Consider the following 22,485-nt stretch of genomic DNA (forward strand, 5'->3'; position numbering starts at 1 on the left):
CGGTTCCTCACAAGGATTTAAAGTTGAGACCAAGTGCTGGAGATGTGGACATATGTCACGTTGTACATCTGCTGTACATAGACAAACTTGAAGGCATGGGCAACAAAAATTAGATAAAATTAAATTAGAAATGCTTACACTGTTATAAATCACTTGGGTTTTTTCTAAAACTTATAGTACAACTATTTTAGAAGTCTATGTCTTAGTTTAAGGTATTTTCTTAATGCACCTCCTACATTATGATGGGTTATTTTTCAGATTCATTGGCTAATGCAACAGGGTAACCCTACAGTGAAATGCTCTGTATTTCTGATGTTCTGTAGGTAATTAGCTATTGCACTTTAGTTCATTACTTCATAGGTGATAAATTTCTTTGGGGAAAAATGCTTTTAAAGAGTTTGACAAGTTTAATTAATCTATTAAAACTTTGACTCTTGGATGAATTTACAAGAAACATCATCCTGTTTCAAGGGCAGCTCAACTACCACCTTCTACCATCATGCCAAAATGTCCCTGAGTAAGGAGCACAGGCAAGGCTAGTTGGAAAAAGGAAAAACGTAGTCCTGTACCTGGACATCCAGACAAAAGGCACTTACATGTTTTTTCTGAGCCCACAACAGAATAAAATGTCGTCTTTGTATTGTCCATGTAAGGTGGTGGCAGGTAATTAATACTCAAAGCAAAAGAAATTCATGTAGTATGATGCTATGCCTTTTCCGCTGGGAATAGTATTAATAAACCTCAAAAAAGAGGAAAATAATATTAATATTGCACTTAGAATGCAATTTGAGTACTCCAAAGGCAAAGAAAGGCTTAAGGCTTCCTTAGGTGTTTGCATTCTGAAGCATTTTTTCTCTTTTACCTCAATTAAGGTACAAGATAGTCTTAAGAAGCAGCTATTTGTCATTCTTAGGTTTTCTTTCTAGTTCCATATGTTCATTTCTGTTTCTAGGCTGCTGTTCAAATCCTCATCTGAAGGTGAAATTCAAAATTTTTTTAGTTCTTTCTTTGCTACTGTATATGGTGTTTCTAATATTTGACTTTATTTTTCATAGCAAGTTTTTAAGTCAAAGTAGTATAATTATTGCTGGTTTACTGTGTTGTGGGAGGCAATAAGAGTGAAAGCCAATGGATATAATTACACAGGCACCCACTTTGAATCACTAAAAATGTGACCCCATCTCAATGTACTCTTCATTGTGAAACATCCAATATGTCAACCAGAAATCAGGTGGAATTAACACAACTTCATGATGAGAACATTCAACAGCTGGACATCAAGGTTTTGGCCACGAAGCAAAGGAAGAAATAGTGATAATTTTTTCTAATTTCTTTCAGGGACTTTCCTAACTTTACACAGCAGTCTTTAATTATGACAGAATAGAATTCAGTTCTTGAGAGCATCCTTCACTCATTTAAACTGTAGTCATCTTTTCCTTTTTTCTTTTCAGTTTTACAATTTCTTTTTTTGCTTGTAATCATCATTCTCAATAGGAATGGCCATAATCCTTAATAGGAAGGAAGGCTGTTGGTATGTCTTCTATTGCTACACAGTTCTAATTTATTCCAAGACAATTTTATTCCCATTGGAAAATGAGTTTGCAGTTAAAAAAAAAATCTGTAATTGTATAATTAAAGACTGTAGCATCACAAGCACAGACAAGATGGAAAAAACCCTCTCTTTTACCTCTGTGACAGCTGGCTACCTCTTGTCCCATAATCAAATTGCTTTACTAGCAGTAGGCACGAAAATAACCAAAGCTGCAGAGTGGAATGGATCCATTAATTTAATGTATATGTTTTATCAAACAATTTTGTCTATTTACAAGTTAAAAAAAAAAAAAAAAAGCTCAACCAAGACCTAAACTACCATCTTTATTTTCTTCTTCCCCACTTCCTGCTTCCTGCATGAATTTGGGGTATACAGGTCAAGGAGAAATCTCTCTGTCCTTTGAAACTTGTGCATCAACCTCTACATATTGACAAGAGTGTTGAGACTCCCATCTAAATGGATTAAAGCATATAGGACCTTTCTGGCTATTGATTGAAACTGGATACAAAATGAACAATGAACAACTTGGCAGCTGTGGGTTTCCTAATGGGTGACTGACTCTTAAAAGCTTTTCTATCAGGACACAATAATATTGACCTGGTCCTACAGTGTTGAGTGTGTGGACACAAATGCTTGTGCATGTAGTGGAGCCTAGAATGTAGTATGCTGATTTATTAGGAAGCATTTCTATCATCTAGGGTACAATACTGCCATGAATGCAAGTCAGCAGCAGCATCAGATCAGTGTCCACCCCACAGACCCTTGCTGTTCTCACTCATGAAGCAGCAGCTAGAACAGTAGGGTACCTGTGAGGATTTCTTCTATTTGCAATTCATAAAGGGCCATTTTCTCCAATCTGAGGAGTAAAGGTTGTTTAGTAGCAACACTGGTACTTGCATGCACCTCAAGGCAAAATATTTTCTTATAGCCCTGGGTGTTCACTGTTAAATCTGCTGAAAGTATTTATCACTTCTTTCATAATGTGTTTCTGGATTAGCTCTGTTTTGGAAGAAAGGGTAACCCAGGCAACCCAACAGTCTAGCCCTTAGGCAGCCTACAGGCAGGCAGCCTTTGCAGAATATTAATAATAATAAAAGACCCCTCACAGTGCTAGCAGCAAATTCCACAGCGTTTTTGACAGGTGAAAGTCTGTACCTCCAAGGTAAAGCAGAGGAGGGAGATGGGCAGCATGACTAAGTGCTATTTCTGTTAGATTTATGACAGTGCACTCGGAGATCTAATAAATTAAGGTTTCAGAAGATATTTGGAAACAGTCTGTGAGCTGTGCAAGAACAGTGTCCTGAGATAAAGGGCCAGGACAAGAACTGCAGGAGGAAGAAAATGCTGCATTGTCTGCAGCAGCAGGGTGAGTTATTTATACCTGACTCTGCAGGAACTGCAGAGGGCTGAGGACAGCAGTCCCTTCCCACTGCGTGGCTTTGCTTAGTGGTGGGAGAGGCTGACTTGGTTGTGCAGAACCTATTTGCAGTCTTGAGCTTGTTCTCACATCCCATGAAAAAGATGCCTGCCTGGAGCAGGCTGTGAACTAGATGAAGAGTCCTCAGTAGGCGCAGGCAGAGAATCCCTCCTCAGCAGGAAGATCCCACTAGTTTGGACATCAAGGCTTTCCTGGAAAAATCCATATTCAGAGACTGAAAGGTTTGAACACTGTATGATGGGTGACATCTATTTTATCTGTTTAAATTTCTGTTACTAGTTTAAGAAATGTTTTGGCTGAATCACTCGAGAAGAGTGATTCCCCAGGAGAGAGAAAGCTGCTCTTTGCCTTGGACAGTAACTGGTCTGGTTCCAGGGAAAGAGGGACCAGGGGGTGTAAGAGGCCAGGGGAGCAGGAGTGTCATGGAAAGGGACAGAAAAAGTGCAGAAAGATGTGAGGAGCAGCCCCTCGGGCCACAGAGGAGATGGTAGGAGATTTCTATGGACAAGAGAGGCGGAGGCAGGGTTTGCTAAAACACAGAAAAAATAGGTTTAGAAAGAAGGGTCTATGCTGGTTCAGTGAGTTTTCTCTCCTTAAAATGGTAATTATTCTAATTAGCAGCCTACTTAACCCGTTGTTTGTTTTATTTTAAAAGCCTTCAGATCTATTTTGGATAGTTAAGTCTAAGAAAGACTCAAAGATTTGGCTGGCTAGGGATCTGGTCTTACCAAGCAGCAGCAGCACAACGTACAGGGCCTGGAATTGCAGAAATGTATAGCTTAAGAAAAAAATGTATCACTTAAAGTGATGGTTATATCTTCATTTTGGCTGGATATGCTTTTTCCAGCAGATATTGTACACAGAAGATTTGAGGATTTCAGTTGGGGCCTTGTGGTTGTTGGATTGTCTCTGTAAAATTGCTTTGTTTTTGAGAGACGTGAAACTTTGCACAACTTTTGATCTGTTGACCTTAAGTTAGAGTGATTTTTGTCAGGAGCTTCCTAACTTTTGTTCACAGCTTGTAATTCCTGTGTTGGGGAGTGTTGTTCACTTCTTCCCTTAGGTTTTCTAATGTCATCCATTGTACAGTAGGTCAGTAGAAGAATATTGTAAATTATTCCTGGCTGTTGGGACTTTTAAATTTTGTTTCAACTGTTATCAAGTTCTGGTCATGATTTTCGATTATTTCCTTTTTTATGGTAGAGAGGAGAGATCAAGATGGATCAATATGTGTGTTAGATATCTAAACAAATGAGAGTTGCAACTGCCCCACATTCCAAAGAGAAAAAAATTAAAATGCTTGATAAAAATCAGTTTTTTAGGTGATTGGGGCAGATTACCTTCTTGGAGATAGGCTTCTATATAATATGATTTTAACATCATTTGAGGCAGAGGCATTAAGATGGACCTACATTGATTACTTGTCATTTGGGTTTCTGTACTTGCATTTGGTTTTATTTTTCCCTTTTGTTGACAAGCCTTAAATCTAAGTTACAAGAATGTGTATATCTTCTTTATTTGGAATATTAGATGTGTATATACTGGGGGAGTTTGGTGAATATAGTGAAACCAAACTGAAATCCCTGGTGCCCACTGTATACAGACGCTTGCTATTTGATTTTATTAACCTTTGAATTTTTTGTCCATTAAGATATGAAAGACATGTTCATTTGTGTGTCCATACCATCTGCATTTGGCTGCTTTTCCTGCTTCTAGGGGGTTAAATTAGGTTTACATAAAGTCTTCAATCTATTGGTAAGAACGTTCAAAGCACAGAGATGTTAGCACGAGCATGTCATTGTGTACACGTGCAAAGGGAAAAAATGACAAGATCTTAGGATATAAAATGAAATTTTAAGTTTTTAAGATATATTCTTTCTGTGTGTAGTTGAATAAAGGTAAGTTTTTCTGAAAGGAAGCTGCACAGGACTCTGGGACCCCTTCTTACGGAACCTTGTAAAACGAAGAGCTCTTCAGACTCCTTAGTGGGTGTATCTGTCCTCTGTCCTAATCAGTCTTTTATTATAATTGCAGTATGTAGTAGCTCAAATGAAGTTAATGAACCACATCAGGCACATTGTGGGATTTTTACAGTGTATGTTTTTCTTTGCAAGGGATTTTTTAAATTCTTCAGCTAAATGTATAGCTGGTATAAATCTATCTAGCTGTAATTTGGTAGCCTACCATACATTAGATGATTATTCTTCCTGTGTTTTTTACTGAATAAATTAAATGGATGAAATTCATATGAATGGCTGAAATGTATGTTCAGCAATGACAGGCTTTTCCATTGGTCTTTGAGCTGGTATATATTTTGAGAAGCTGAGGTTTTGAAGCAACCTCAGATTCCTGATTGATAAAGATGAAATAAAGTACTAAAATAGGTATGGCACCTGACAGAGAATGGTTGAGTGGCATGAATTTCATCCCACCCCCTCCCTGTTTTAAATTGATCTACATTACAAACAAATATGTTATTAAAAATCTCTGTGTGAATTTGTGTGTGCATTAAAAAATAATGAACTAACAGCAATCTCAGCTGCACATCACAGCAGATCACACATGCACAAAATCTGCAGGGAAACAGGGGTTTTTCACTTAGAAAATATTATTATTTATTCTTCTTGTCTAAAAAGCTGCTTGGAAAATGTGCTTTCTTAAATAACTATTTTAATATGCTGTGATATAGACCTGTAGTTAAGCAAGAGATAAAGGGAATGTTAATTTTACTGGTAAAGCTGGATTAGACTCTTTTACCTCCACTAACTTGTTAGTATTTTGAGACTCTGAATTTCCTATCTGACAATCTTTTCTGGCCACATTTTGCAATTTGTTCTAGCCAAGTAAGTCCTTTTAGGATTACTTTTTCCAAAGGTTGAACCTAATAAAACCATATGAAATATTCCCAGAAGTGAAGATCTAATTGTTCAGAGCAAAGGAGTAGCCAAGTTCATGCAATAGAAACATATAAATGAATATAATAGCATTCAGGAGCTCTAAAAAGTGAAAACCATAAGACACTAACAGGACTGTGAAGTGCATTAGTCAGTCAGTGATTTTGCAGAGTTTAAAATTATATGACGCAAGGAGTTTCAAATGTCACTTATCTAAAGAGTGTATTACTGTAGCAGCAGCGAAGATGGTTTAATACTGGTCTTTAATAAAAATAATCCTTAATAAAAAATACCTTAGATGATTTTTTGCCTTGGCTCTTCATTAAACTGCTGTTCTACATAAGCACCAGAATGAGTGAAACTGTAACCAAAATCTTCTCAAAAACGTCACCATATCCTATACCTTCCTGAGTGTACATTTTGAAGCATACTGCTTTTAGCAAATCAAATTATCATCATAATTTACTAAAGAAAAAAAAAGAACCTTGACTATTTAAATAGCTTGGTTCCAAATTCTTGACCACTGTTCCTGAGCTTATCACAAAACTAAAAATATCTGAGGACTTGTTTCCCTAGTCTTTTTCAAGGCAGGAAGGGTTTGAGGGACCCGAATTCAAGGTAGATGTTCCCAGAGGTCTGATGGTTACAAGTCTGAATTTTTTCCTAGTGTATGGTAATTAACAGGTTTATTATACCTTCCCAGACCACTATTTTATATCAAATGGGTGCATAGCAATGCACTCATGATATTATTTCAAGCTGCTTTCAAATTGCTTATCTGTGAGCAATCCTTCCATTGCCCCTCTGGGTGGGGGTTTTTGTTTTCATTTTTGATTAACTACTCACTTTAGCTGTGCAGTCATCTAAGTAGGAACCATCACAGCCCAACAAAGAGGTAGATAAAACTTCTTCTCAGAGCTGATGGTATTTTGTAGGTAAAAATTCTGTGGCTGAAACCACTTTTTATTTTGGATGTTTTCTACTCTTCTGTCAAATGCTGTGAGTAACAGAAGTTACTCAGCACTTGCTGGATTCCTCTCTGGCCTTCATGCCTCTAAGCATAGATACTATTTATTAGATTTTTTTATTTGAAAATAACAGTTTGGAATAATTGCATGCAGACATACCATAAACTGCTATGCCATAAATTATAAATAATCCAAAATAAGTTATACATTATTAGTAACTTATTTAAATCTAATACTTAAGAAATCCAACATATGAGTTTAGAAAAATCAAGAAGTGATACCTTCCTATAAAATTTATTTTGGATACATACAGATGTGTTGAGATAGCAGTGTTATGACTTTAACCCCACTGTCCCCTGCATGAAGAAATCATGATATAATACAAACCAAATCATACACGCAGTGCCTTTGTTGTGTGTGCTGGCATGCACTGTTTTCTCTTAAATGAATCGATGCCAAGAGATACCAAAAAAGAGACAAAGGGTTTTGGGGGGTGTGATATTGAATTATCTCAGGAAGAACAGCCACCTCAGGGGCACCTGATAACCCCGAACTGTCTTTTCATGTGTCTATTGATCAGGCATAGCTAGAAGTCTGCAGCTTTGGATCTTTTTTAGGTTGCCTTGATTTCACATTTGCTGAGAATTTGTCTGTTCTTGATACAAAGAAGGCCTCTGATCCAAAGAAGAAAAGCAGCAGAGGGGGGGACATTTGAAAAAGAACTGCATAAACAGGTGCCAAATAAGCTCTTGTGGGTAGAAAAGGCAGAGGTGAGAGATTAATGATGTTATCATTCAACCTAAAGTTGCTGTCACTGCATTTTTCAGCCGATACCCAGACAAAAGCTGGGTATGTGAACTTTCCCCAAGATATTTCACTGAAAAATATGCATAGTTGTACACAATTATTTTAAAATGGACTGAACAAAACAAATAATAGTTTAAACATACGAATGATTGAAATTTGCTTTTAGTGAGGTTATACAAAATACTTAAATTTCATCTTGTGGATCAGAAATAGCATTTCACTAAGACTAACTATGACTATTTGAAATTATGAAAGTTCAGGACTGATATATAGGAGTGTTCTCAGATGGTTTTTTTTTGAGAGACAGTTAAAACTCTCAGTGAAAAGTCCTAATTAATAAATGAAAGAGACTAATTACCATTAGTTTGATAGGGCATTTATAATGGTTTGGAATCAAAACAACAGCACAGTAACTATATGAGACTTAAAAAGGAGGGGGGTATAAATTGGAAACTTATTTGGTAGGGCATAGATGTAGTAAGAATGTACGTAAAGTAGCTAAGAAAATGCTGTAAATGCACATTAGAGCTGCACTGTGGACACTTTCAGATTGCTAGGAGTAGTTGTGACTATTTTCTTCTTCAGTTCTCCTGTCTTCTGGTGTCCCCCTCCTTCATTTTGCAATAATACAGACTAATTGCCCTATTGAGAGTTTGAAAGGCTGTATAATTTAGATTGCTGCAGGCAACTTCCAAGCAGTTTGTAAGCATGAGGTGAGAGTCCTGAGGAAAAGTGACAGGTTTGAACTGTGGTGGGTGTACGTTTTTGCTTCCTTTGCATTGAGTGCTGTTGACCACTTTTGTCCTCTGTGGGTATAGTTAGGTTTTCATGATACACAGAAATCTTTCAGATAATGTAAAAATGTGAATGACTTTCTTGTGTGGAGGTTAAAGATGTAGAAATATTGATTTTAAACTCAAAACACTGTCTGAAATTACTTTTCCAAGCAAAGTCCCTATGTACTCTGAGTGCATTAATGACTGTTCAAACACCCTTTTTAGTTGTGTTTTAACTGCTCTTTTTAGTTTCTGGAACTAATGTCCATGCTGTTCTCTCCCCACCATCCCCTTGCACAAAAAGAGGCGGATTGTTGGCTCTATTTGCCATCTAGCAAGAAGCACTTCTGTCACTAGTGGGGAGCTTGTTCTACTGACCTCCAAACTGGCCTTTTGTAAAAGAGATCTTTGTCCATGGAAACTTAAACCAAGAAATACTGATGAGTGTGCCTGTCCATTAAGAAGGTAACATCTGAGGTTTTCCAACTAACCTGAAGTCATTTGTAACTAGTAAACAATAAATTTGCAATGAATCCAATTTACCCAAGGGCAAAGAGGGCAAAACCTAAGACGTTTTGAAGATGTATGTGAAGAAACGAAATAATAAGACTTGTTAGGAATGTTCTTCAGGACATAGATACTTCATACATTGTCTTGGCAATGAGGCTTTTCGAGAAAATGCTCTCAGCTGTTCATCATGGATTCTTGTGCTTCCCTTTCAATTTTCTGAAAATATTAGGTCCTGGAATTACCAGTACGAAAAAAACTTGTATAAACAGGTGTCAAATTAGTATGAAAAGATAACTGGGTTTTTTGGGGGGGGGGGTTGTTTGCTTTGTTGGTGGTTTTGGTTTGTTGTTTATTTTTTTTTTATTGGAAATGGTGTAGTAAAGGAGAGGAGCCCTTTCAATATGAAATGTGGAGTGATCGGAGGATCAGCAGCTCCACGGGGGGGGATCAAACTGCCTCAGGGAGCTACAGTGTAAGGATGGGCAGGGCAGAGGCTTGAACAGCAACCTGTCCTGCAAATAGGTTTGTGCTCCTCTGTGGTGCCAGTGTGGCTCCTGTGAGCCATCAGCACATGCCGTGAACAGCTCAGGTGCTTCTGAGAGCTTGTCCTTTAGACAGCTTCTGGGTTTAAAGGGAGAAATGATGATCTAGGGCAAAGACCTGCTCTGTCTGAGGTTTCTGTCAGGTGTAAATGTGTTCTTTGAGGACTTCTTGTGAACTTCCAGCCCATGCTCTCATAAAAATACACCCAGTTCAACTCTCAGGCAGAAGTAATTTTAGACAGTTTGTTTGCCGCTATGTCAGGATACTCTTCACCCCAGGTGAGAGACTTGCTGTTTTTCTTGACCACACCTCCAGGGATGAGGAGTCCACAACCTCTGGGAGAACTGTTCACAATGGTATTAGATAATTATCTCCCTGTATAAATGATCTTTTACAGGAATAATGCATCTTTATATATCTGCGTATACTCTATTTTGTTCTTTATTCCTTATACCATACCTCTATAACACCTAAAATATTAGGGTCTTAGTTATCTCTAATTGAGAATCTCAGAACCAGTGGGAATATGAAAATAGCAGCAGTCTATTTTGTTGTCAATTTAGTTATGTGTTTGTGACAGTAGCTAAAATATCTGAAATGGTAGAAGATTTTTGACAAGCGTTGTCTCACCAAAGTCTGTTCCCAGGAAAATAGATGAATAGAAAACTGTTTCCAGAGAATAGTTATCAATGCTTCAATTTTAAATGGAAGGAATTACAAGTGGGATTCAGCTTGGTTCTTTCTTGGATCTAGTGATATTGAGTAGCTTCACTAGCAGCTTGAGTAGCTGATTGGGATATATGGTTATTAAGGGAATAAATAGAATAGGTACAGAGTGGTTGTATGGGCTATAAGACCAGGATTTAAAATAATCTTGATAAAAATGATTAAAATATCTATAAAAGAATAAGATTCAGGTAATGAAGACACACAACTGCTCTCTCCTTGTCCTTCCTTTGTGTTTTCATTCAATCTGACTTCTGTTTCAACTTCCTGCAGTTCCCTGGTCACTGCTTAACCTGATTAATGATCACCTTCCTTCTTAGCAGTATGCATAGAATCATAGGATACCCTGAGTTGGAAGGCACTCACAAGGATCACTGAAGTCCAACCCTGCACGGGGCAGTCCCGAGGATCACACCATGTGCTTGAGAGTGTTGAACTCTGTCAGGCTTGGTGCTGTGACCACTTCCCTGAGGAGCCTGTCCCAGAGCCCAACCACCCTCTGGGTGAAGAACCTTTTCCTAATATCTGACATAAACCCTCCCTGGCACAGCTTCACGGTGTTTCCTTGGGTCTTGTTGCTGGTCACCAGAGAGAAGAGATGTGTCTGCACCTCTGCTTCCCTTTGTGAGGAAGTTGTAGACAGCTCCCAGCAGGTCTCTGCCCAGTCTCCTCTTCTCCAGACTGAATAGAACAAATGATCTCAGTCACTACTCAGAAGGCTTCCCCTCCAGACCTTCACCATCATCGTGGTCCTCTTTTGGACACTCTTTAATAGCTTAATGTCTTTTTTGTTGTGGTGCCCAACACTGACCACAGGACTAGAGGTGAGGCTGTACCAACACAGAGCAGTGCAGGACAATCCCTTCCCTCTTGGCTGCCAGGGCACTGCTGACTCATTTTCAACTTCCAAATTGAATTGTATTGGTTTGGGGCAAGCACCATTGGAGCGTTTGATTCCACTTTTGGTGTTTTTGCTCCCTTTCCTGTGTTGGAGTTGCTACCCAGGACATTTTGCCAAGGGAGGTCTGTTGGAGCACCTCCACAAGCAATGCCACATGCACAGAAATGTCAGATCACTGTATAGCAGACCAGTACTCATGTATCACAAGAAATAATTTCTCTTCTGTTCAGTACTACTAAGTTGAAACAGACCTTGTGCCAGTTTTAGATTTTACACCTGTGTAAACTATGGAGAAGACAGAATCCCAGAATGGGTCAGGTTGGAAGGGACCACAGTGGGTCATCTGGTTCAACCTCACTGCTCAAGCAGGGTCATCCCAGAGCACAGGGCACAGTATTGCATCCAGACAGTTCCTGAATATCTCCACCAAGAGAGACTCCACACCCTCTCTGGGGAGTCTGTTCCAGTGCTTGGTCACTCACACAGTAAAGTTCTTCCTCATGTTCAGGTGGAACTTCCTGCACATCAGTTCCTGCCCGTTGCCTCTTGTCCTGTTGCTCAGCACCACAAGCAGAGCCTGGCCCACCCTCTGACACTTTCCCTTCAGACACTGATTAACATTGGTGAGGTCCATGAAGGAATACCACTCTGGAAAACTGACCATAGGAAGTGCTGTAGCAAAAGGGCTTATTTGATCTGGAGAGGTGATTGATATGGAGCTATTTAGTAATACTTTAAGTATTCCTCCTCCTCCCCTTCATGCACACAGTGGTTACAAGGGTGGAAGGAAATAATTATTCTTTTTTATACTGAGCAAGAGGTAAGAAGTGTAGTAGGTTTACATTGAACACAAAATATCCACTTTAAACATCAGGAACAGCAGTGTTTTTCTTACCACAAGGCAGTGAAAAGTCTGAGGACATTGAAGTGTTTCCAGTATAGTAGAATGTCAAGAAAAAGTTATGGCCACATCTTTCAGGAAAAGGTTAGGCAGAATTGCTGACTTCTTAAAGTAGAGAGATCAACCAGATAATTCAACAAGTTTTTACCCAGTATTCTTTTTCTTGTTTTATAGGCTCATGTTCTAAATTATAGAGAGTTAAAATAAAATGTTGGTTGTAGTCCTTTATACCATATAGTTAAATTATATAATATTGCTATTCAGTCTCCATCATGGTCAATGAGATTTTTCCATTGTAAACAAGTATTTTATATATATGTGTACGTAAATAAAATTTTTAGTCTGTATTTCCATTATGAAGGACCACAGAAGTAGCATAAAAAAGGTGGAAACATAATTCCACCTTTTGTATGCACTAATGTAGGAGAAAATGATATGTTTACCTAATTCTGTGCTAAAAATCTTGAACTACCTTTATAAAAATTTGAAAACTGAGTGTTTTATTGGTATGGAATAAAAAAAATCCTTCAAGAAATAAAGCAGTGTAACAATGAACTGCTCGAGAGAGGAAATTTTAACTTGAGAGTGTATGATTTGACAGTGCTAAAAGATGGAGTTTTAAGGACTGCTAAATGGAAAGAAAAAAAATCCATGCATGCTCATTTCAGCATTTCATAAAAAGGTTGAACTTCCTGCTCAAACTCACTGATTTTGAAGAGAAGCTAATTCCACTATTATCCAAATTTTCTGTTGCCAACAGAAGTATGCTTAACTAACAATATCCTAATTTTTGGTGGGGGGTAGGCAGCTTTGGCTGGGTTGTGCCAGAGACAACACTACTTGAACACCTAATTTCCTAGTGTGACCCTTAATCAAAATGAGTGCTTTCTGCATCCCCTATGTGCATACTTTGACAAGATTATGCTGGACGTATCTCAGTCCTATTTGCAAATAAAACAGCTGCTGATTCTTTACTCACTGTTGACATACTCCTTTAAGCCAGAGGGTCTCCTCCTGAAATCTTTAGGTGTATGAGAAAATCATTCCCTAATTTATCTGGCTGCTTTCATCTGGGCAAAAAATATCTATATTCTTTTGTCCAATGACACGCTTTTATCTAGGCAGATTAATTAGTGCCACATACTTTTCTGTCTTTGGCATGTGTTGCCTCTGATACCTTTTGGCTTTTGTTTTTCAGCTAGTTGCTTTTATTCAGTTGGTTGGTTTGTAATTTTCTGTTCTGTGTTATTGTTTGTGTGATGGGTATTATTCCCTTCTCCCAAACTCTTGGGTGGCTACAGTGACACCATGGCATGCATCTTAGTTTGGATTCTGGAACACTGGTGCATAACTGGGGATGGCAGTCAAGCAGGGAAATTCTAAGGAAAGGCATACGTTTTGTTTAAAAAAGAAAGATAATATGTAAAAATATATTTAAAAACCTATCCCTTTTACATTATAAACCTCAAGTCACTATAATCAGAAGAGGAATTGCCAAATAGGCATTAAAACTATTGACAACAGCCTCGTGGTACAGAATCAGCTCCTGAAGGACACGGGGTCATATGATAGGTGGACATTTAGACTGAACAGATATGCTTTGCTTTGTGATTGTATAACTGTTTAGTTCCTTGATGAGTGTCAGCAAGAGGCATAATTACATGTCTTTTAAATATGGAAATAGAATATATCATTTACTTTCCTTTGTCTGTTTGCTCATTGACTCCTTCAGAGAAATATATTTGGAAAACATGACTTCCCTTTACAGAAGATACTTAGGCTCCTTCTTAATTATCATATCAATCTCAATTATTTTATTTAGGACGTTCTTCATCCCTGGATCTTCCCTAAAGCCATTAAAAATTGCTACATATTTGTCATAAAAGCAATTTTAAGTGATAGATTGCTGATAGAATTAGTACATTAGGTATTTTACCCCTGAGTTCTTTTAGAACTTAGGTAAATAATGATTAGTCACTGTCCAACCTGGCAGTTTGTTCTACAAGAATTTGCACTGATGTTTTGATTTCAATCAGCTCCTCAAACACATTATTTAAAAAGAAATAAAATTTTGGCACACAAGCAGTCTGCTTGATAAATCTAAATATGAGAAAATCCTTTAGCTTTTTTTTTTCTGAGTTCTATATTTTCTGCCTATTCTTTTATTTTTCTTTTAAATATCCTCATCTGTTTGCCCCTCTCTTGCAAGGCTCTGTTTCTGAGAAAAATGGTTGTTTACTGATTTTCATGTCATCTTCAAGTTGCTTCTCAATCCCTTTGGGCCAGCCTAGTGCTTACTTTTAAGCTGTCAACGTTTGTAATCCTCCCTATTGTTTGATTTAGGCATAACTTCACCTTCTGCAAAATAACCTTCTTTCTTCCAAAAACTTTTTTACTTGGCATTTTAGAGCATCTTTTACTGACTCCATAAACCTTTTCAGATGGGTGAAATGCATTTCCATTGGGCCTCCAGTACAGCGTCTATAAATAACTCTGTTTTGTGTCTGAATACTTTCATCTTTTAGATGGCTTTTTATCTTTTTAAGACAGCTGTTTTTTCAGTAACTTTTTTTTTCTTTTCAGATGAAGTAGTATTTTATTATGGTTTATTTTCTGGTTTGTTGTTCTTGTAAGATGTAGACTCTGGGTGTGTTATCGTCACAGATTCTGAGTGGCTCTTCAGATGTGCTTTGAGCCAAGTCCTTCATGCAGCTTCAAACTAGTGCCCAGAGGTGCTTCTCCTGCTGTGGTGGCCCAGATTGCTTCCTTGTGTAGTTCTCACTGACAGCAGTCAGAAATTCAGTCTCAGCATCACAGCTGAGTGTGGTAATTGCAGGGCCCAGATCAGGGGTAACCGAGGTTTCCCTTTGCTGTTGTTTTCCTGGCTTTGTTAGACCCCTTGATCTCTCCCAGCACAGTCACTGCCACTTTCCTGTTGGGCTATAGGGAAGGCTGATGTTTTCTCTGCTACAGAAGGACTTGACTACAGTATATCCACATACTGAACACGTGTATACATACAATGTGTGCATATATACAGGCATTACATATGTACACATACAGTGTCAGGAGCAGGTATTAGAGTTTGTTTCATGTGCTAGAGTTTCCTTTCATTTCTCAGACCAAAAGTGCATATCAGGTTAGTGCTGAGAGTTATCAACAGGTCTAACACTACTCTTGCTATGAAATTCATTTTCCTGGTTTCCTGACTTGGAGTTCAGCAGTGTCCTTGCCATAATTTTAAAGAAGTGACCTTTTATGCTTTCGAAAAGAAATAAGACAAGATCTCAAAAAGAAACTGCTTGTGATTTTTGTTTTTTGTTTTGTTTTGGTTTTCCCTTGGATCTTTAATGTTTTCCTTCACATTTGTTTTATTGAGTATGCAAAAGAAGCTTTTGTTTCTCATATCACGTTCCTGAAAATCTTGCTATGCTCTATTTAATACAGGAATTTCTTTTCAGCTTTAGTTGACAGAAATTTTGTTGGCATTTTTGTTTTGGTATTTAATACATTTTGACTCCTTTGGAAATAGTTATTTGTCTGTCCATGTTTTGATTACTTTAACCGCTTGTTTGATCAGCCAATGATTTCCATGTGTTCCATTGTTCCTACCATCATTCTTAGAAGTTTTACTAGTGTTTGGAAAGTTCTTGCATGACAGGGAATGATCAAAACTCAAAGCCACACCATAAGAAATAGCACAACAAAGTAGAAATGTGCCAAATTACGTAGAAACAATTTGGACGGCTGGTAAACAGGGCAGCCTGCTGGTTTGTGAACAGCATAGGTAATTTGCCACTCAAGTCTCCCCTATTTGCTCCAATAAATTGTAGAGTACTTAGTACTCTCCTATCTGTTATATCTCTCTCTGTATTTCTCTTACTGTCAGTGTCTGGCAGTAGTTTTGCTTCATTTTGTCTGTGTCTGTCTTTCACTCTCAGCTTGATGGAAAACTTTTGAAAAAGATGTGTGGCATTTGGGGGGCTGGTATCCAAGAATTCATACATGCCTGCTTCAGGTTTCTTATGTGGTTTTGTCCCTTTTCCCTTTCCCTTCCTCTTTGGGGGGTTGTTTGGGGTTCTCTTTTTATGTGTACGTAGTATTGTAACTCTCTATAACTCTATATAACTGCGCTATATGTAAATATATTTGTTTTGCTATAGCTCGATTGGTTTTGAGTCTTTCAGTTTCTATAGGTTTTTTTCCTTTTCCCCAAAGGGGAGGGGGAGGTTTTCACTGTAGTCTGCGGGACTTGGTAGGGAGCCAGGTCCAAATGGCTACACTTTGTCTGCAGGAGGTGGAGGAAGGCTGGGGTCTGCATCCCTAGGGAGTGCGCAGCACTGGAGGGGTCGTGGGGGAAGAGGACAGGATGTCACTGCAAGGCCACTTTTGACTGTTTCTGAAAGGTTGCAGTGATCAGGAGAGCTTTCTGAGGACTGGGAGATGGACTCCAAGTTGATTGTGAGCCAACAACGTGGTCTCATGGCAAAGGAATTCAATAGCCTCCTGAGCTGTGTTGGGAGTAGTGCTGACAGCAGGTTAAGGGAGGTGATGCTTTTCCTCTCTTCAGCCCTGGTCAGGCGCACCTGGAATGCTGGGTCCAGAGCTGGGCTCCCAGTACAAGAGACAGGGACATACTGGACAAGTCCAGGGAAGGGTCACAAAGATGATTGAGGGATTGGAACTTCTGTCCTACAAGGAGAGCATGAGAGAGCTGGGACTGTCCAGCCTGGAGCAGAGGAGGCTCAGGAGACCTGATCCATGTGTATAAAAGCCTACTGGGCATAAAGGAGAGGTGGTGGTGCTTGGTGACATAACAAGAGGTGTTGGGCATTGGGAATTAGAGGAAATGATCTTGATGATCTTGGAAGTCTTTTCCAACTTAAATGATTCTGTACTTCATCTGTCCATAAGAGAGCACTTATTTCCTGTGAAGGGGGTCAGATGCTGGCAAAGCTTGCTCAGAGAGCCTCCATCCTTTGTGATACCCAAAACCAAACCGGCTGCAGCTGACCAGGGTCTGAACAGGGAGGACTGGACCAGATGACCTCCTGCCTGTCATTCTGTGTGAGTGTGAAAAACAAGTTTCATGTGGCTACGTGAGCACTTGTTGGCTGTAAGTTATGAATAATAGTGTTTGTGAGATTTTTCCACCTGATTCATTCTGGCTGACATGGTGGACACATAGGCAAAATTAGAAGGGGGCCGTCTTGAGGTTATTATTAGGTAGAGCAGTAGCTCATAATTCATGGCCAGAAGAACAAAAATGAAGCAGATATGGAAAAGCTACATTGCAATTTCAGCCTTTCGGGGACCTGCAAGGGCTTTAAGTCTTCAAACCACCTGTACAAAGAATTGTATTTCTTCAGCGTTGTACAGGAAAGCCCATATTAACACAAAGCTAAAAATGTCATTGCAATAGCAGGTGTGTCAAACTGCAGCTGCACACTGGCACTAGGGTATTCTTTAATGCTGTTACAGCTTTACAGACCAAAAATACAGCACAACTTTACACTGCCATGTTGCTTGCAATGTGGACTTCGAATTTGCAGTTGGCACTTTATGTGCTATTAAGTGCACTTGCATAGACACCAGCAAGTGCAAAAGCTGCAGGACAACGCTTGGCCGTGGGGACACGCTGCAGGTGTGCAGAATGACCCTGTGATTCATACACCCAGCAACCAGGGTTTACAAAGCATACAGAAACTTTGCAGACCATAATGCCATGTGGCAAGGTGTCAGTGTCCAGCCAGAAGCAATACAGTCTTACCAGGGTGAGTGGACAGGTCTGGAGATGAGATCTCAGAGAAAGGTCTTTGTGTCCAAAGAGTAGGCTGAGTGATCTTTGCTGTTTGAGGGAATGAGAATTTCACCTCATCAGTTTAAAGTCAGTTGTTTAAAACTGTGTAATGTTCTTTTAGACCCTGCAAATCGTGCCTGTATCAACAGCCTAGGTGCTGCTTTGCTAAATGCACTGATGTTACTAGGAAATCCATATGACCATAAATATTTGTGTTCCCAATGCTTTCTTTCATTTTAAATGACATAAAAAACTGGCAAGATGCTATTGTCATATTGTTAGGTGGGGTTTTTTGGTATTTGCTTTTAGATAACGGACAGCAAATAGTTAGTGAAAAGACTGTCACAGGATAATTAGAAATATTTTTCTCTTTCAAACTCTACCTCTGCTTCCCTTTAGCATTTCTGTAAGTAAGAGACCATTGTCTCATTGCAGCATCCTGGGCTCTCCTAATGAAACTGGAATTTCTGCAGGAATCCAGGATATGACTAACAAGAGATTCACTATGCAATAAGGTTTCCAATTTCTGGACACCTCTTAAAGGACTCTCTTGACAACTGTAAACTTCTTTAAATAAATATTGACATGCCGGTTTGAAAAGTAAGGAAGTCTCTTTTCCTGCAATATGGAGCAGTAAAAAAGATATGTGGATTATTTTCGGTTACTTTAATGGCTGAAATGAAAGCTAAAACAATAGATAGTTTGGTTATACAAGAATGTTAAAATGTATTACTTGGATATTATTGGCAACTTGGAATCTAGGTTTGCAATTATCTAGAGCTGTAAATTATTTAAAATCAATATGTCGATTCTTTGAGTGATATGTGTTTAATATGGGGCTAGACATTTATTTATGATAACTCATTTTTATTGGTCTAGTAAATGTAGCTATTTAGGAGATATTTCCAGATGATCATAATTTTAATAGCACATGGATATTACTGAAAATTATGGATGGCAGCAGCCCAGTATTCCTTCTGTTTCTTAAATCTCATAGATGTTACATGCTGCAAAATATCTGAATGGATTCTACTGTAGGATCATATGTATTATCCCTTTGGTATGCAAAAGTGTTTTGGGTTTTTCTTTTTAGAAATTGAGTATAAAAATGGCATAGCAAATATACAAATGCTTATTTACAAATGTTGGAATGTTGTTCTCAGTGCAGAAGGATACTTAAAAAGTTGAATTATTGTCCTTAAAACACTTTTGAAAAAAATTTCTCTTTAAAAAAATTTTTGACCATTTTAAGCGTATCGTCTGAAATACAGATGTCCAGATGTTTTGAACAGATTTTTAATTTAAAAGAAAACTTATTTTTGCACTGAAAAAAAATAGAACCAATGAGAAATTCCAGACCAATAACTTTCTTACTGTTTCCTTTTACGTCTTTTTGTAGCAGGTTGCTACAATTACAATACTGGACTTACAGTTGAATTGATAGGTATAAGGGTTGTGCTCTTGCTTTGTAAGGAGAGGAAATACTGGATAACGTGATCATTTTCTACACTGTTTTTAGTAGAGTAGTACCCTAACACTGACAGTGTTAGGATATTAGCTATGCCACTCTATGTGACCAAAGATTTCCTTTACAGCAGTTGCACAGTTGCTGATTTTGCATTTATTTGAATTCCAGAAGAGTAGAGGACAGTGCTCTCCCACGAGTCTGACAGCAGTGTGTTCTTGTGCTCTGCTTCCTACAGAATCCCTCCCCGTTATTGCTTCAGATGATTGCTTTTAGTGAGGCTACTCAAATCTATTTTTTTCTTCCTCAAGTAAAAATAAATTTTCAAATAATTTTTCAAATAAATGAAACTTCTTACTGAATCATCTTTCTCTGTGTAGCCTGATCTGTCTTGTCCTAGTCCAGAAACTTGTTTATTTAAAGTGATGGAGAAATATTGAGCTGGGAAAAATTTATAAATAAGTAATAGTAGTTTTCATTAAGATTTTATCCAATAAATTTGAAGAACAGCCTACTGGTTGCTTCTTATTTTTTGCAGGAATCTTTGTATTAAATGAAAGTCCTTTCATCATTTTATTTTATAGTGAGTTCAGGACCTCATCCTTAAAGCTTGAATGCTCTATTTATTGTAGAAAGTAAAAGCACAACCAGTGTGAAAGTAGAAATCTCCCTTTTTTTTAATAGTAATTGAAAAATATTTGAATATTTTTTCACATGGAAATAAGGTCCTTTTTCTGTTTTTTAATTCTTGATAGTGCATGTGTTCTTAGGTTGGCAAAGGTATTCTAGGATGTAGTGGTGGCTTTTCTACTTCTAAATGAAAGTAATTTTGGAAAATGAGAACATTGGTATATTTCTTGGTATAGGAATTTTATGTGTATAATCAACATTGCTATGGTTTCTGTTTAAAAAAGGAAAATTTCCAAAACTTTCTATTTCATCAAGGAATGTATTTTTAATGGTTAATTCTGATGTGATTCCATCAGATTTCTATGTAAGGACTGGGAAATCAACAGGAATTGCACAGATGTGAGCCACTGCGTGCTTAAACTTCTAAATATTGCATTACTACAAACATAAAAGCTATGTACACAAACCTGAAGTTATTAATCTCTCTCTGAAACTTTAAAAGGTCATTTGCCTTAAAAATTGGTATTATGATTGTTCACTTTAAATCCCCACTTGCAGTCCAGTCATTTAGGAATGTGATTCTACAGAAGCAGGTGAACTTCAGTGGCCAACATTGACTTCTAGAGGGAACAACATAACGTTCAACAGAGAGGGAGAGGGTAACTGGGTTGGAAGATCCGCGTCTCAAGACACAGCCAACACTTCTTTTGGTCTTACAGGAATATACTGTATCTTTTCTATCCTACTGCTTCAAAACTGCCTGGTGGCAGGAGTGGGAAGTGTGTTGGCAGCAGTAATTTCCCCTAAAGACTGTTAGTTTTAAGGGAAAAAAAAAAAAAAGGAGGGGAACTTTAAAGGAGGACCATAATTCTCGTGTTCTAGTCAGAACTCAGAGACCAGGATAAAATGTTCAGCTATGTAGTATAAGAAAGAAATATTTTCTGTTCATGTGGTAGATTTGTTCTTCCTGTCAGTAGTTTTGCAGTCGCATTTGTGCAGCCACTTCTCATGGTGGTAGAGGAGGTGTTGGACTCTAGTAGAGGGCACTGACCCACCTGGAGACCCCCCTACCATTCTACCCAACAGTGAATGCATGAGTTTTGGATGTTTACAGGGTTTCAAATAATGAAAAAAAATAAAACAAAATTGCAAGATGAGTCTTTCTTCTTGTTTAAACAGTTCACTTCTTGACATGTTGTAGGAATTGAGTGTGTGCTCACCTCCCTACAGGTCACTGAAAAGCAGATGGGCAACTTCACTGCTGGCTTGAAACCAGGCTCCTGCTCCGAACAGTCACCCCAAATCTACCTTGTAATTCTTTTGACTTTTCAAAGTGGGACCACATCAATATTCAGCTCATAACTCTCCTAAGTATATGGCTTTTTCATTAAACTGAATGCCTCTACTGAGCTACAACACAGTCCATTTCACTTTAGATTTCCTCCAAGCAGAGCATACAGAATATGGCATGGGATGGTTTTATGACCAGCACATTGAGAGCAATTAATACTGGAATTGAATCTACATCAAGATAACAACAGGCGATTATACTATTTAACAACTGTTAAATGGTGTTAATGGCTAAGTGTAGACCACAAGCCCAACAGATTAGGACACAATGAAATTCAGTAGGCATGTAAATGCAGAAAAACCAAATGGATAATTTAGAAATATATTTGCCACAGAAAACCTGCAAATTATTTTAGAAAGCACTAATTATCAATTTATTTTTTTACAAGTGAAAACACTACTAGGGTAAGGAAGGTCATTTTTACTGGAGGTTTTATAAATTGAACAAAAATCAATTTGATTTAAGTGTATTTGAAAGTGCTCTTTAGATGTAGCATGTTCGTATTCTATTCGTTCCAGTTTTCTGAGCTGTTAACTGCAATTTTTGATGTTGCACAGAACTTAGAGACTTAACTGGATTCAGGAACCTGGAGGACAACAGTAGGCAGTCAAGTACCCAAATGCTAATTCAGTCCTGGAATAGACGCAATTTGAAGTTCACAGTGTCTTGGAAATAAAATACTTTGGTTCAATGTAACAAACTAAAAATGTGATTTTTAGGTTGATCTAGCTTCATATAGTAAGTTGTATTTCCATTCTCCTGATAAGAAAGAATTTAAAACACATCTAAAACTTTCAAATTTTAAATTTTCTCTGTAGTGTTTTCCACTTTCTAATGACAACTGTGAACAAAATTTGATTTCTACCTATTCTGTCAGCTGCTCCAATTTGCTTAGCATTTACCTCGGCCTTCAGAAAAGGCAAATCAATACTTTCCCCCAACTCCTTTCCAAAGGGAGCTTTTCTGAAGGCACTTTAATTCCCTCTGTGGGAATAGGAAAAATTGAACTGTTTGGCTGGGCTTCAGCTGCATTGATGGGAGGGACGTGGTCCCAATCTCTCAGCTGTCTTTCCCTGAGGAAATGATCCCAGGTGGATCTGGTGGGACTGACCACGCTCATCCTGCCACTGACCTCTGCTGTGTGCAGGCTTTTCTGTCATCTCACTCCTGGCCTTCTCCTGTGTGCCCACCACACGCAGCTCCAGTCCTTAAAACTCTCTTTT

General features: G+C 38.2%; 1 protein-coding gene and 1 long non-coding RNA gene across 2 annotated transcripts in view; both read left to right on the forward strand.

Annotated features, from left to right (window-relative positions):
- ROBO2 (roundabout guidance receptor 2) overlaps nucleotides 1-22,485 on the forward strand; it is a 1,060,454-nt gene that overhangs the window by 96,780 nt on the left and 941,189 nt on the right. The window lies entirely within an intron of this gene.
- LOC116782379 lies at nucleotides 259-21,946 on the forward strand. Its single transcript, XR_004355220.1, has 3 exons — nucleotides 259-319; nucleotides 7,617-7,622; nucleotides 21,820-21,946. It is a non-coding gene; the product is annotated as an uncharacterized LOC116782379 (long non-coding RNA).

Source organism: Chiroxiphia lanceolata, chromosome 2 (assembly GCF_009829145.1).
Source record: "Chiroxiphia lanceolata isolate bChiLan1 chromosome 2, bChiLan1.pri, whole genome shotgun sequence".
Classification (NCBI taxonomy): domain Eukaryota; kingdom Metazoa; phylum Chordata; class Aves; order Passeriformes; family Pipridae; genus Chiroxiphia; species Chiroxiphia lanceolata.